Here is a 12,420-nt window from a genome sequence, read left to right on the forward strand (position 1 = left end):
ATATTCGTTACACGGAACTCGAGCCTGTAATGTTTTTATTACATAATGTATTAGTGACACTAGAACAAATTCAATTCCCCGCAATGGAACGATATTCAATCTAACATTATATATAAAGTCGGTATGTATCCTGGGGTTTTCAAGAGAGAAAAAACACCCGTTGGAGATAAACAATTTGGACAGGGCTGATTCAAGCCGTATAACGTGGGAGGGAAAATATTTTGTCCTAATATCATTATTATATTGCATGATATTTTTAAATGTAAAAGCTATATGTACATTATTTTTACCAGATGACTGTATTAGGTTGAAATAACTTGTTGTCCAATCCATTTGTATATTTATACAATGAAATATTTTAAAACTAAAACATGTATAAAGTTGAATTATAAATTCATGACCTGTCGTGGGTGTATTGTGTTGGAATATATAACAAGATGATGAAAAAAACCCCGGATAAAGTATTCATGACTACCGTCGAGTTGCACCCGAAGATACCCAAAACTGTTAACAAATTCGTCACAACCACGTGAACACAATTCATAAACATTTTATAATTTCACGGAAAACCATTTCAAAATTTCATTTCGACTGTTAAATCGCACGTTTTTTCTGGTATGCGATGTGTCCTTTGCACTTTGTAATAATTTTTTATACGTGTTTTCCCGCGCGTTTTTGCGATTTCAACTCGGAATAGGTACTCATTAAGGTAATGGGATAGTGTCACCATATCTCAGTAGAATATCTTCAAATTTTGAAGTTATATTGCTTCCAAGTAAAGAAAATGTCCTGCCACAAAAAGAAATTATAGATTGTCAGAATTTTAAGGATTTTAAATGAGAATTTATGTAAAAAGGAGTGAATTTTGAAAATAAAATGAAAGACACAATTTTTTGCAAAATAATGTTATTAAAAATAATACTGACATAGATTCGTATTGCATTAATGTATATCAATTTAATAAATGATGAAATTGTGTAAAATTAATTATTTATAAACGATTCAAAATTGACATTTTATATTAAAACCATATACATATAGTAATTGCATATAAGAGTTATCTTTCTTGAAAAACTTCACAATAGTGAAATAGGGAGCCGGTTTAGGATAACATTGATTAGATGTTTACAACTACCAGTGTCCATGGTTGGAGATTTGATTTCAGGGACGCTCCACGTAACCGAAGGATGGCTGGGAGGCTGTTGTATATTTATACCTTTGGCTTCAAAGTACCTTTGTCACTATGGAGAATCGCCAAGAAGAGGATTACTGCATAAAAAGCCCCATCCTCGAAACCCCATGAAATTCGCTCTCTTGCCTAATCTTCACCCATGGAATAGGTCAAGACAAATTTGAAGACTATGCGCCACTTTGCGGACGACACGAGTCGACAAGCTTGTCAAGTGATGAACATCAAACAGCGTAACGATAAAATTGACCGGCTTTGAAATCGGGTGTCGCTCTCCTGTAACCTTCAAAGGACGGGTATCTGCCCAGCGATTGTTCAGCTTTTTATACTTGAAACCAATAAAATCGTTCTAGATATGCATCATTGCTAGTGCTCTTGCTATTTCATTAAGCTTTTTGGTTTCAGGTATAAAACGCTGCTAAGCGATTCCGTTGATCTTCAATAGAGATATATCAGTCTACTTGTATTATGGGACAAATGTCCCGTTAAGAGCCTTTGCTTTTGTCATATGATAGATTTGTCATATGAAAGATATGTGTTTTGAGACCGGAACTCTTGGACCTTAAGGATGGTACTGGTTACGGAATTCTACTGGTAGCCAGCTGCGGTCGACGGTTATCAGGACTGCCCTTTAACGAGATCGTAGGACAAGAGCAAATCTTGTTTAACACTTTGTGTATGCTTTAAAAGTTATATATTTCATAGAGCATTCCAGAGGTTGCATACCTCTGTGATCAGGTGGACATATGCAAATATTTTCTTCACTTTGAAGTAACTTGATTTAATGACGAATTCCATTTAGTTTTCTATAGCCAGGAACACAAATGGCATGCCTTTCCTTACACTAGTATCAACTCTAAGACTTTTTTAATTTCTTATTTCAAGACCCTGATGTCCAACAAGAAAACGAATCATTAAAACTGAGAAATTAACCAATTGCTTCGGTATCATCACCATGACAAGGCTGTGTCTACGAAGGATGTCTCCGATGGAAAATGTATGTACTTGGTCCCTCATAAATCCGTACAGAAAGCAGCAATTCTGTCATTAGAGACACAAATACATATTGCCACTCGTTGCCTACAAACATCAAGAGAAATGGGTACATGTTCTGTCTTTTTATAATTCATCGTTATCAGTGAAGTTTAAATATAATAGATAGGCTATAGAACATTATAACTGCTGAACGGTTATATTCAAAGTCTTTGACAATGTCTTGACTCTTAATTACACGAAGCAGTATCCCGGAAAGCTGGAGTTCCCGGAGAAAAACTACAGACCTGCGGCGAGTACCTGGCGATTGCCCCACGTACAAACTGTAGGACTCGAACCCTTGACCCAGTTTTGGAGGGCTAGTGAGATGCCATTACCACTCGGCCATCGTGGCCCCTGGCCCATACAGAGTCGGCCTTGTCCTCCAAAGAAGCACTAAATAGACTAAATGGATCTGCAGGCATTCCTTATTTCAAAACCTGGGATCTATATCGTTTATATTTTCCTTTACCTGCTTTTTATTCTCCGAAATGTCTCCCTAGGTACCTGTCCTTATATGACTTTAGCTGCTGCTGGGGTAAATGATGTATGTTTTGAAACTGTGTGACTGAACCGGAGATTTGTTGCTGGAACTCGCCTCGTTTTTCTCAATGCAGGGACTGATTAATCCACGATAAACATGCTTTACTGAACCATTTACGTTGGTACCTTGCTTTGATTTGGAAACTTAAACAATACTGTGCAACATATGCTTACATTGATAAGATCATTTTAAATGAGAGAGGGAGACACTCGGGGCCATGACTCCAAAAATCCCCTTCTCATAAATAATTGATTGTAGGAGTAATACACTATGTACTTCCGGTTTCTCTAAAAGTAGCATTGCCATGTACTTCCGGCTCGGACTTGATGCCCGCTGCATCCCTTTTAATGATGATTCTTATTGCAAAAGGAATCTATTTCTAACCAGAATTTTGATATTGATCAAAAATGCCCTGAGCTTTTATAAACAAACAAGCAGCGAAAACAGGTTTCTTTGATAAGAAACTGAACCATAATATCTCCATCCAGCTGTGGCTGACAGAAGAACAAGAAACCTTCAGTTATAATGGATATGATGAGAGGTCAGTCAAATATACCATGTCTACTGCCGGTGTATGTCTGGTATTCACTCCAAGACAGAGCCCTGTCCAGACAGTGGAGTACTGAAAAACGGTACATACTCTGAAATTCAATCAAACAATGCTAAGCCTTCACAACTTACTGCCTGTTTTTATTTTATTTTGAGATTCTAATTTGCTAACATTGTGTTAAAAAATTTCAGATCATCGTTTTTTTTGCCATGAAAATTAATTAGAATGGAGCAGTATACATGTTTTATAAAAGATAAGAAAACAATCAAGACTTCTTACCGACGTCTCCGGCTCGCGGCGTGAAGCTGCTATCTGGGAGGTCGCTTGGTGCTTAGGCGAAGATTACTTGAGATTTATTACGACTCTCAGATAAAAGCGTATTAGTGAAGTCGATTCGGAAATAATCAAAGTCAGCTGTAGGACAGTATAACATAAAATCCGGGTTACATAAAGGTTTATTTTCCATCTGGGTCACTGTTACGCTTCCGTTTATAGACAGAGGATACCTTTATTTGAACAATACATTCTATAACGTCAGCAAGCGAAGCGACAATATCTTAGTCCGCTGACGGGGCGTAAAAGTTAAATCGAGAACAAACAAGCCGTGAAGGGACGCTAGTCTGTCATGTACATGATAATTTCTAATATGCTGGTACATGTCTTTACTTGTAGGAAGAAAACATCAACTTAATCCATTTTTAAAGGGTTTATTTTAGTATTCGACGAAAAAATTATATCAATGACGAAATTGCGGGGTTTTATAGAAATGTTTCATTGACATTGTACGTATCCACAGGTAAATGTTAATCATTTCCAACATTTTTTAGCACGTTACCTTGTCTGTAAAACCACTCTTAGAAGCTTTACCAGTATAACATGTTATATATATATTATTAAGAAATCAAAGATATGATCTAAAAATATTTATATTTACCAAATGATTGGTTATTTCAAAACATTTTCTTCGGGTTGGTAAGTATGGATTATGAAAAGTTCTTTTTTACACAACCAATAATTTTTTCTATGTGACGTGGGTAACTCGTACACATTTTACACCTGTGTGTGTGTGTATACTCTTCACTGGTCATTTGTCTGATGAAGATGACAGTGTACATATCGTACTAGTCATCGAAACGTCACATAGAAAATGTTATTGGTTGTGTAAAAAGACCTTTTCATAATCAAATGATTGGTTGTTAAGTTCATTGATTATTTGGTTTATTTATCATTTGGCTCAGGATATTCAGGACCGCAAATTGTGTCAGGGATAGAGCATTGGGTTCACCTTCCGGCTATTATTGGCTTTGTATATTTCGTTTGTTTGTGATTTACAACCTTTTAACAGCAATGGTCATTTTAGGCATGGCAGGTTTTGGTGGTGGGGGAACACCGGAGTACCCGCAGAGAAACTACCGACCTGCGAACGATACCTGACGACTTCCTCATGCAGGCCTCGAACCCACGAATCAGTGGTGGATGGTTCGTGATCGTAGATGGTGAGACCCTTTAACCACTCGGTCACTGCGGCTTTGTACATTTTGTATATAGGTTCCCATCAGTGAGAGATTAACGATTTGGCAGCGCTTACGGGCATATGCAAATCTAAGTCTTACTAGACGAATTTTCATTTTGTTTTGTTTCACTTCATGTCAAATGAGTTCCAACTGAGATTGTCTCTTGTAGCGAAGTTGAGCGGCTTCTTCATAATAACGAGGAAATCACGACACGCTTTATTTTTGTACTATTAGCATTAATCTATATTTAGGAATATCCCGTGATCTTCGCCAGAACGGCATCGAACAGAAACCCAAGCAGTTCTCGAACACAATATGAAACGTGAATTTGAGTTTCTGTCAGATTTACAGCAAATGTACTGTACTTTCGATTTACAGACGAGATTATTCAGACACCGATTTTCTCGAACATATTTAAATGTTTGATAAGAAAAGAAATCGACGCATATGCTGAAAACTTTGATTTGTCTTATTTCCCCATTTCTTTTCAGAATACAAGATAAGAACCAGCGACCAATATTCTTAGAAATATGTAAATGATCTAGTCGTATTACTGGACAAGGCTTTGGCACCCAGGTGCTTCGGTAATTATTTCCGTAGAACCACTATCTACGGTTATTAGTATAACTCGGATATATCAAAGTGTGCCGGGTTAGAGGTTTGACGTTAATGGTGTCTACTGCTAATGTGGTGTCTGTCAAGTCCAGACGGTTGACCCGACTAGCGCAAAACCTTGTTAGCTTATCAACATGCATGTTACAAAAAAGTTAAACAAAGGATCTTACATGAGTTTCCATTTCATATGATATTTAAGAAACGAGTCTAAGAAGTTTTCAATTTAGCGAGCCTCTGGTATAAATTTCATATAAAATTAGACCGAATGCAAGATCCATTTTATCACATTACCAAGATTTGTGGCATTTATTCGTGTAAAACAACAATTTGCATGCAACCTGGAAATCCAAAAGCCTCCAATTTGACTCCAGTGCGTAAGTCTATGACTTCATGTACTTGTCCTAGGCGTGACGTAACAATTGAAACAATTGAATCTTACAACCAATCACAGGGCTGATAGGGCATATCACATGGGTTAACAAGCAAAAATATATGACATGGTATATTCTCTGGATAACACAGTACATTATGTGATAAATAGAGGTTACACAACGAGTAGTTGTTGTATATGGTATTTCTTTCACTCAGATGGGGCGTAAGGATATGACCTGTAGTAAAATGCCGCTAATTAATATGCAAAAATGACAATTTCAGGAATATGTGGAAATATTATGATTTATTACAAGCCATAACAAGTACGTAACAAATGTATTGTCTTCAAAGCAATAAATTTATAGAAACCATCATAAGAAATTTATTATCATTTCTGCCACCGCATGAAGCTGCTTTCCCGCCAAATTGTCCATTCAAAGGAGTCCCGGTCAAAGTTCACCGTGTCAGCCAATCAAAACGCGTTTAGAGTTTATACCATGTGTGGTATAAACAATATGTTATACAACAGTTGTAATGCCTTGAGAGTTGAATAACACCCACCAATTGTGGTAGAAATCTGTATCTTCTCTACACAGAAGACAGCCGAGACGATACATAATAGTGGACTGTGACACAGTTCGGTTTCGAAAATGATCAACTTTTTTCCATAGATTAAAAAAAATGAGGTTTTAGAAATATTCTAATTTCACAAACAATACACAGCAGAAAAGAATGTCAACAATTAACATAGGTGTTATTGAATTTCGAATTTCGCTAGATTAATAAGCATTTATTCAGGCTGTTGATGTTTTGGTCCCACTTAGCTTCATTTGCATACAGTTTAGCAATGAAAACCTTAAAACAAAGAAATTAATTAATTTATAAAAGCTGTTGTTTTTCTTATTTTTGAAATCAAAGCCATTGATGGCTATCTACACATGGATTTAATCACTAACCTCTGATGAAGCGAAACTATGAGACAATTACGTTAATGAGAATTTCAAATAACATCGTTTATGAAATGTTAATTAAACTTTAACCGACCTGTTCCTGGTCTCTTAGTAGAGTTAAATCGACTTAACAGCGTCACAGCTTGTTAGCTTGACCGGTCGGAAGATCAAATCAGTTGTGAAACTTCGTATCATACCATCCGCAATCGACAACGAACTCTAGGACATGCGTCACGTCATCGTAGTAAGGGGAACTGGGTTTTTCAGATGATTTGCAACTTAACACGAAATATTTAACTGAAATATATGACCTTGTTCAAATATGTTAATGTTCATGACTGACGTTTTTGTGACGACATTTTGAATATATTCATTAAATCATTTTTCGCTGATCTTCGATCGAACCTCAATCAATGTTTCACCAAATGTTCCGATATCGAAGCAGAAAGCATTAATTTTACTAATTTGAGGATATATTTCATCAGTGTTTGTTTAAAACAACAAACCATAACTCGTTCGATTTTTTTTGATTTTTTTTTTTTATATGAAAGATTTGCATTTCTCACAATTATGACACACTGCGACGGCAATCATGACCCAAGGTATATGGAAAATGGCAACAACGATCTTCGTAATTGAGTATGGGATCATTGTTATTGTGCGGATTACCACGAACAGCAATGTACATGTGTGTCAGCAACAGTGGAGGTGCGGAATACCACGAACAGCAATGTGTGTATGTCAGCAACAGTGGAGGTGCGGAATACCACGAACAACAATGTACATGTATGTCAGCAACAGTGTAGGTGCGGAATACCACGAACAACAATGTACATGTATGTCAGCAACAGTGTAAGGTGCGGAATACCACGAACAGCAATGTGTGTATGTCAGCAACAGTGTAGGTGCGGAATACCACGAACAGCAATGTACATGTGTGTCAGCAACAGTGGAGGTGCGGAATACCACGAACAACAATGTACATGTATGTCAGCAACAGTGTAGGTGCGGATTACCACGAACTGCAATGTACATGTATGTCAGCAACAGTGGAGGTGCGGAATACCACGAACAGCAATGTGTGTATGTCAGCAACAGTGGAGGTGCGGAATACCACGAACTGCAATGTACATGTATGTCAGCAACAGTGTAGGTGTGGAATACCACGAACAGCAATGTGTGTGTGTCAGCAACAATGGAGGTGCGGATTACCACGAACAGCAATGTACATGTATGTCAGCAACAGTGTATGTGCGGATTACCACGAACAGTAATGTGTGTATGTCAGCAACAGTGTAGGTGCGGAATAGCACGAACAACAATGTGTGTATGTCAGCAACAATGGAGGTGCGGATTACCACGAACAGCAATGTATGTATATCAGCAACAGTGTATGTGCGGATTACCACGAACAGTAATGTGTGTATGTCAGCAACAGTGGAGGTGCGGATTACCATGAACTGCAATGTACATGTATGTCAGCAACAGTGTATGTGCGGATTACCACGAACAACAATGTATGCATGTCAGCAACAATGGAGGTGCGGATTACCACGAACAGCAATGTGTGTATGTCAGCAACGGTGTAGGTGCGGAATACCACGAACAACAATGTACATGTATATCAGCAACAGTGTAGGTGCGGAATACCACGAACAGCAATGTATGTATATCAGCAACAGTGTATGTGCGGATTACCACGAACAGCAATGTACATGTGTGTCAGCAACAGTGTAGGTGCGGATTACCACGAACAACAATGTACATGTGTGTCAGCAACAGTGGAGGTGCGGATTACCACGAACTGCAATGTAATGTATGTCAGCAACAGTGGAGGTGCGGATTACCACGAACAGCAATGTATGTATGTCAGCAACAATGGAGGGGCGGATTACCACGAACAGCAATGTATATGTATGTCAGCAACAGTGTAGGTGCGGAATACCACGAACAACAACGTACATGTGTGTCAGAAACAGTGGAGGTGCGGAATACCACGAACAGCAATGTACATGTATGTCAGCAACAGTGTAGGTGCGGATTACCACGAACAGCAATGTACATGTATGTCAATGTCAGCAACAGTGTAGGTGCGGAATACCACGAACAACAACGTACATGTGTGTCAGCAACAGTGGAGGTGCGGATTACCACGAACAACAATGTACATGTATGTCCGCAACAGTGTATGTGCGGATTACCACGAACAGCAAGGTACATGTATGTCAGCAACAGTGGAGGTGCGGAATACCACGAACAACAACGTACATATGTGTCAGAAACAGTGGAGGTGCGGAATACCACGAACAGCAATGTGTGTATGTCAGCAACAGTGTAGGGGCGGATTTCCACGAACTGCAATGTACATGTATGTCATCAACAGTGGAGGTGCGGCTTACCACGAACAGCAATGTACATGTATGTCAATGTCAGCAACAGTGTAGGTGCGGAATACCACGAACAACAACGTACATGTGTGTCAGAAACAGTGGAGGGGCGGAATACCACGAACAGCAATGTACATGTATGTCAGCAACGGTTGGTGATCCAGCAACAATGGAGGTGCGGATTACCACGAACAGCAATGGATGTATGTCAGCAACAATGGAGGTGCGGATTACCACGAACAGCAATTTACATGTATGTCAGCAACAGTGGAGGTGCGGATTCCCACGAACAGCAATGTACATGTATGTCAGCAACGGTTGGTGATCCAGCAACAATGGAGGTGCGGATTACCACGAACAGCAATGTATATGTATGTCAGCAACAGTGTAGGTGCGGAATACCACGAACAACAATGTACATGTATGTCAGCAACAGTGTAGGTGCAGTTACCACGGTGCGGATTACCACGAACTGCAATGTAATGTATGTCAGCAACAGTGGAGGTGCGGATTTCCACGAACAGCAATGTACATGTATGTCATCAACAGTGGAGGTGCGGATTACCAAGAACAGCAATGTACATGTATGTCAGCAACAGTGTCGGCATGTGTGTCAGCAACAGTGGAGGTGCGGAATACCACGAACAACAACGTACATGTGTGTCAGAAACGGTGGAGGTGCGGAATACCACGAACAGCAATGTGTGTATGTCAGCAACAGTGTAGGTGCGGATTTCCACGAACTGCAATGTACATGTATGTCATCAACAGTGGAGGTGCGGATTACCACGAACAGCAATGTACATGTATGTCAGCAACAGTGGAGGTGCGGAATACCACGAACAGCAATCTGTGTATGTCAGCAACAGTGTAGGTGCGGAATACCACGAACAACAATGTACATGTATGTCAGCTACAGTGTAGGTGCGGATTACCACGAACAGCAATGTACATGTGTGTCAGCAACAGTGTAGGTGCGGATTACCACGAACAGCAATGTATGTATGTCAGCAACATTGTAGGTGCGGATTACCACGAACAGCAATGTATGTGTATGTCAGCAACAGTGTATGTGCGGATTACCACGAACAGCAATGAATGTATGTCAGCAACAGTGGAGGTGCGGATTACCACGAACAGCAATGCATGTGTATGTCAGCAACAGTGTATGTGCGGATTACCACGAACAGCAATGTATGTATGTCAGCAACAGTGGAGGTGCGGATTACCACGAACAGCAATGTACATGTATGTCAGCAACATTGTATGTGCGGATTACAACGAACAGCAATGTGTGTATGTCAGCCACAGTGGAGGTGCGGTTACCACGAACAGCAATGTATTTATGTCAGCAACATTGTAGGTGCGGATTACCACGAACAGCAATGTACATGTATGTCAGCAACAGTGGAGGTGCGGATTACCACGAACAGCTATGTACATGTATGTCAGCAACATTGTAGGTGCAGTTACCACGAACAGCAATGTATGTATGTCAGCAACATTGTAGGTGCGGATTACCACAAACAGCTATGTATGTATGTCAGCAACAGTGGAGGTGCGGATTACCACGAACAGCAATGTACATGTATGTCAGCAACATTGTATGTGCGGATTACAACGAACAGCACTGTGTGTATGTCAGCCACAGTGGAGGTGCGATTACCACGAACAGCAATGTATGTATGTCAGCAACATTGTAGGTGCGGATTACCACGAACAGCAATGTACATGTATATCAGCAACAGTGGAGGTGCCGATTACCACGAACAGCGATGTACATGTATGTCAGCAACAGTGTACGTGCGGATTCGCACGAACAGCAATGTATGTATGTCAGTAACATTGTAGGTGCGGATTACCACAAACAGCAATGTATGTATGTCAGTAACATTGTAGGTGCGGATTACAACGAACAGCAATGTGTGTATGTCAGCAACAGTGGTGTTGCGGATTACCACGAACAGAAATGTACATGTATGTCAGCACCAGTGTATGTGCGGATTACCACGAACAGCAATGTATGTATGTCAGCAACAGTGTAGGTGCGGATTACCACGAACAGCAATGTACATGTATGTCAGCAACAGTGTATGTGCGGATTACCACGAACAGCAATGTATGTATGTCAGCAACAGTGGAGGTGCGGATTACCACGAACAGCAATGTACATGTATGTCAGCAACGGTTGGTGATCCAACCTCTTGTTTGAGTTTGGTCTTGTCATAAAAACAGTTTATCCTTTACCAGCAATGAGGCGGGTTTTTTTAAATAGGTCGGTATGTCATGCATATATTAGAATCATGGATTAAATATCTCGGTAAAATCAGGAATCTAAGCGTCAAGCAGTCATACCGAACAGGATTGATATAAATTAATTGGTAGTTAAGTTCGCACATTTCCAAAATCAAGCATATGTCTTATCACTATTCGTCAACATCAAAACATAATAATACTCTTACTTGTCTTCCTAATAAGGCTTATCTGAGAAAAGTGTTTTTTCCCCATTATGCCAGTCACTAATTAGCACATTTCTTAATATTATTTAGATTCATTTTAACCATCAAAACAAGATTTCCACTAATAACTTCAGATTTCTTTTTCAATAGGTAGAGTGTACTATTTCTGAAGTAATTTGTGATAAACAATATCAGAGGTGAGTGTCCGTAATTGCAAACAAATAGTCCAATGTGTACGTAACCATGTAAATGCTTGTTTACAGGGTTACATACACATTAAACTGTTTGTTTGCAATAACGGACACACATACGTTAGTAAGTATATAAATCACATTTTTTTAAAATTAACGTTGGTTTTACAATATATATTCAAAATAAGATAAACCATCTCGGTTTTAATGTGATTTGCTAATACATTATCCAAGCTGGCACATTTATTGATAACATTTTTAGATTCCGTGATATTAACTCTTCGTTTATTAAATCTACTTTTATACATAAATTCAATTGAGTAGAGAAAGTCAGTCCTTGGTATCGCAATATCCTGGTGTTATTTTTATCAGCCATTTCCTCAAAATGTGCATTATATTCCCGGAGGATGTACAGGGTATCAGACTTTTTCTATATCAAGAGAGACAACCCCTATACAAATTATTCCTCAAAGCTTGCAAATAACACGTTGCACTTTTCCGCGAGTATCGGTCAAGTTATATCAGTTGGGAGAACTTTTTCTTTCGATCTATACAGGAAGTAACCATCTTTTTATGACAAAAGTTGTGTGTTTTGTTTTTCAGTAACAACTGTTTTC

The sequence above is a fragment of the Mizuhopecten yessoensis genome, unplaced genomic scaffold, assembly GCF_002113885.1.
Source record: "Mizuhopecten yessoensis strain PY_sf001 unplaced genomic scaffold, ASM211388v2 scaffold4537, whole genome shotgun sequence".
NCBI classification, from domain to species: domain Eukaryota; kingdom Metazoa; phylum Mollusca; class Bivalvia; order Pectinida; family Pectinidae; genus Mizuhopecten; species Mizuhopecten yessoensis.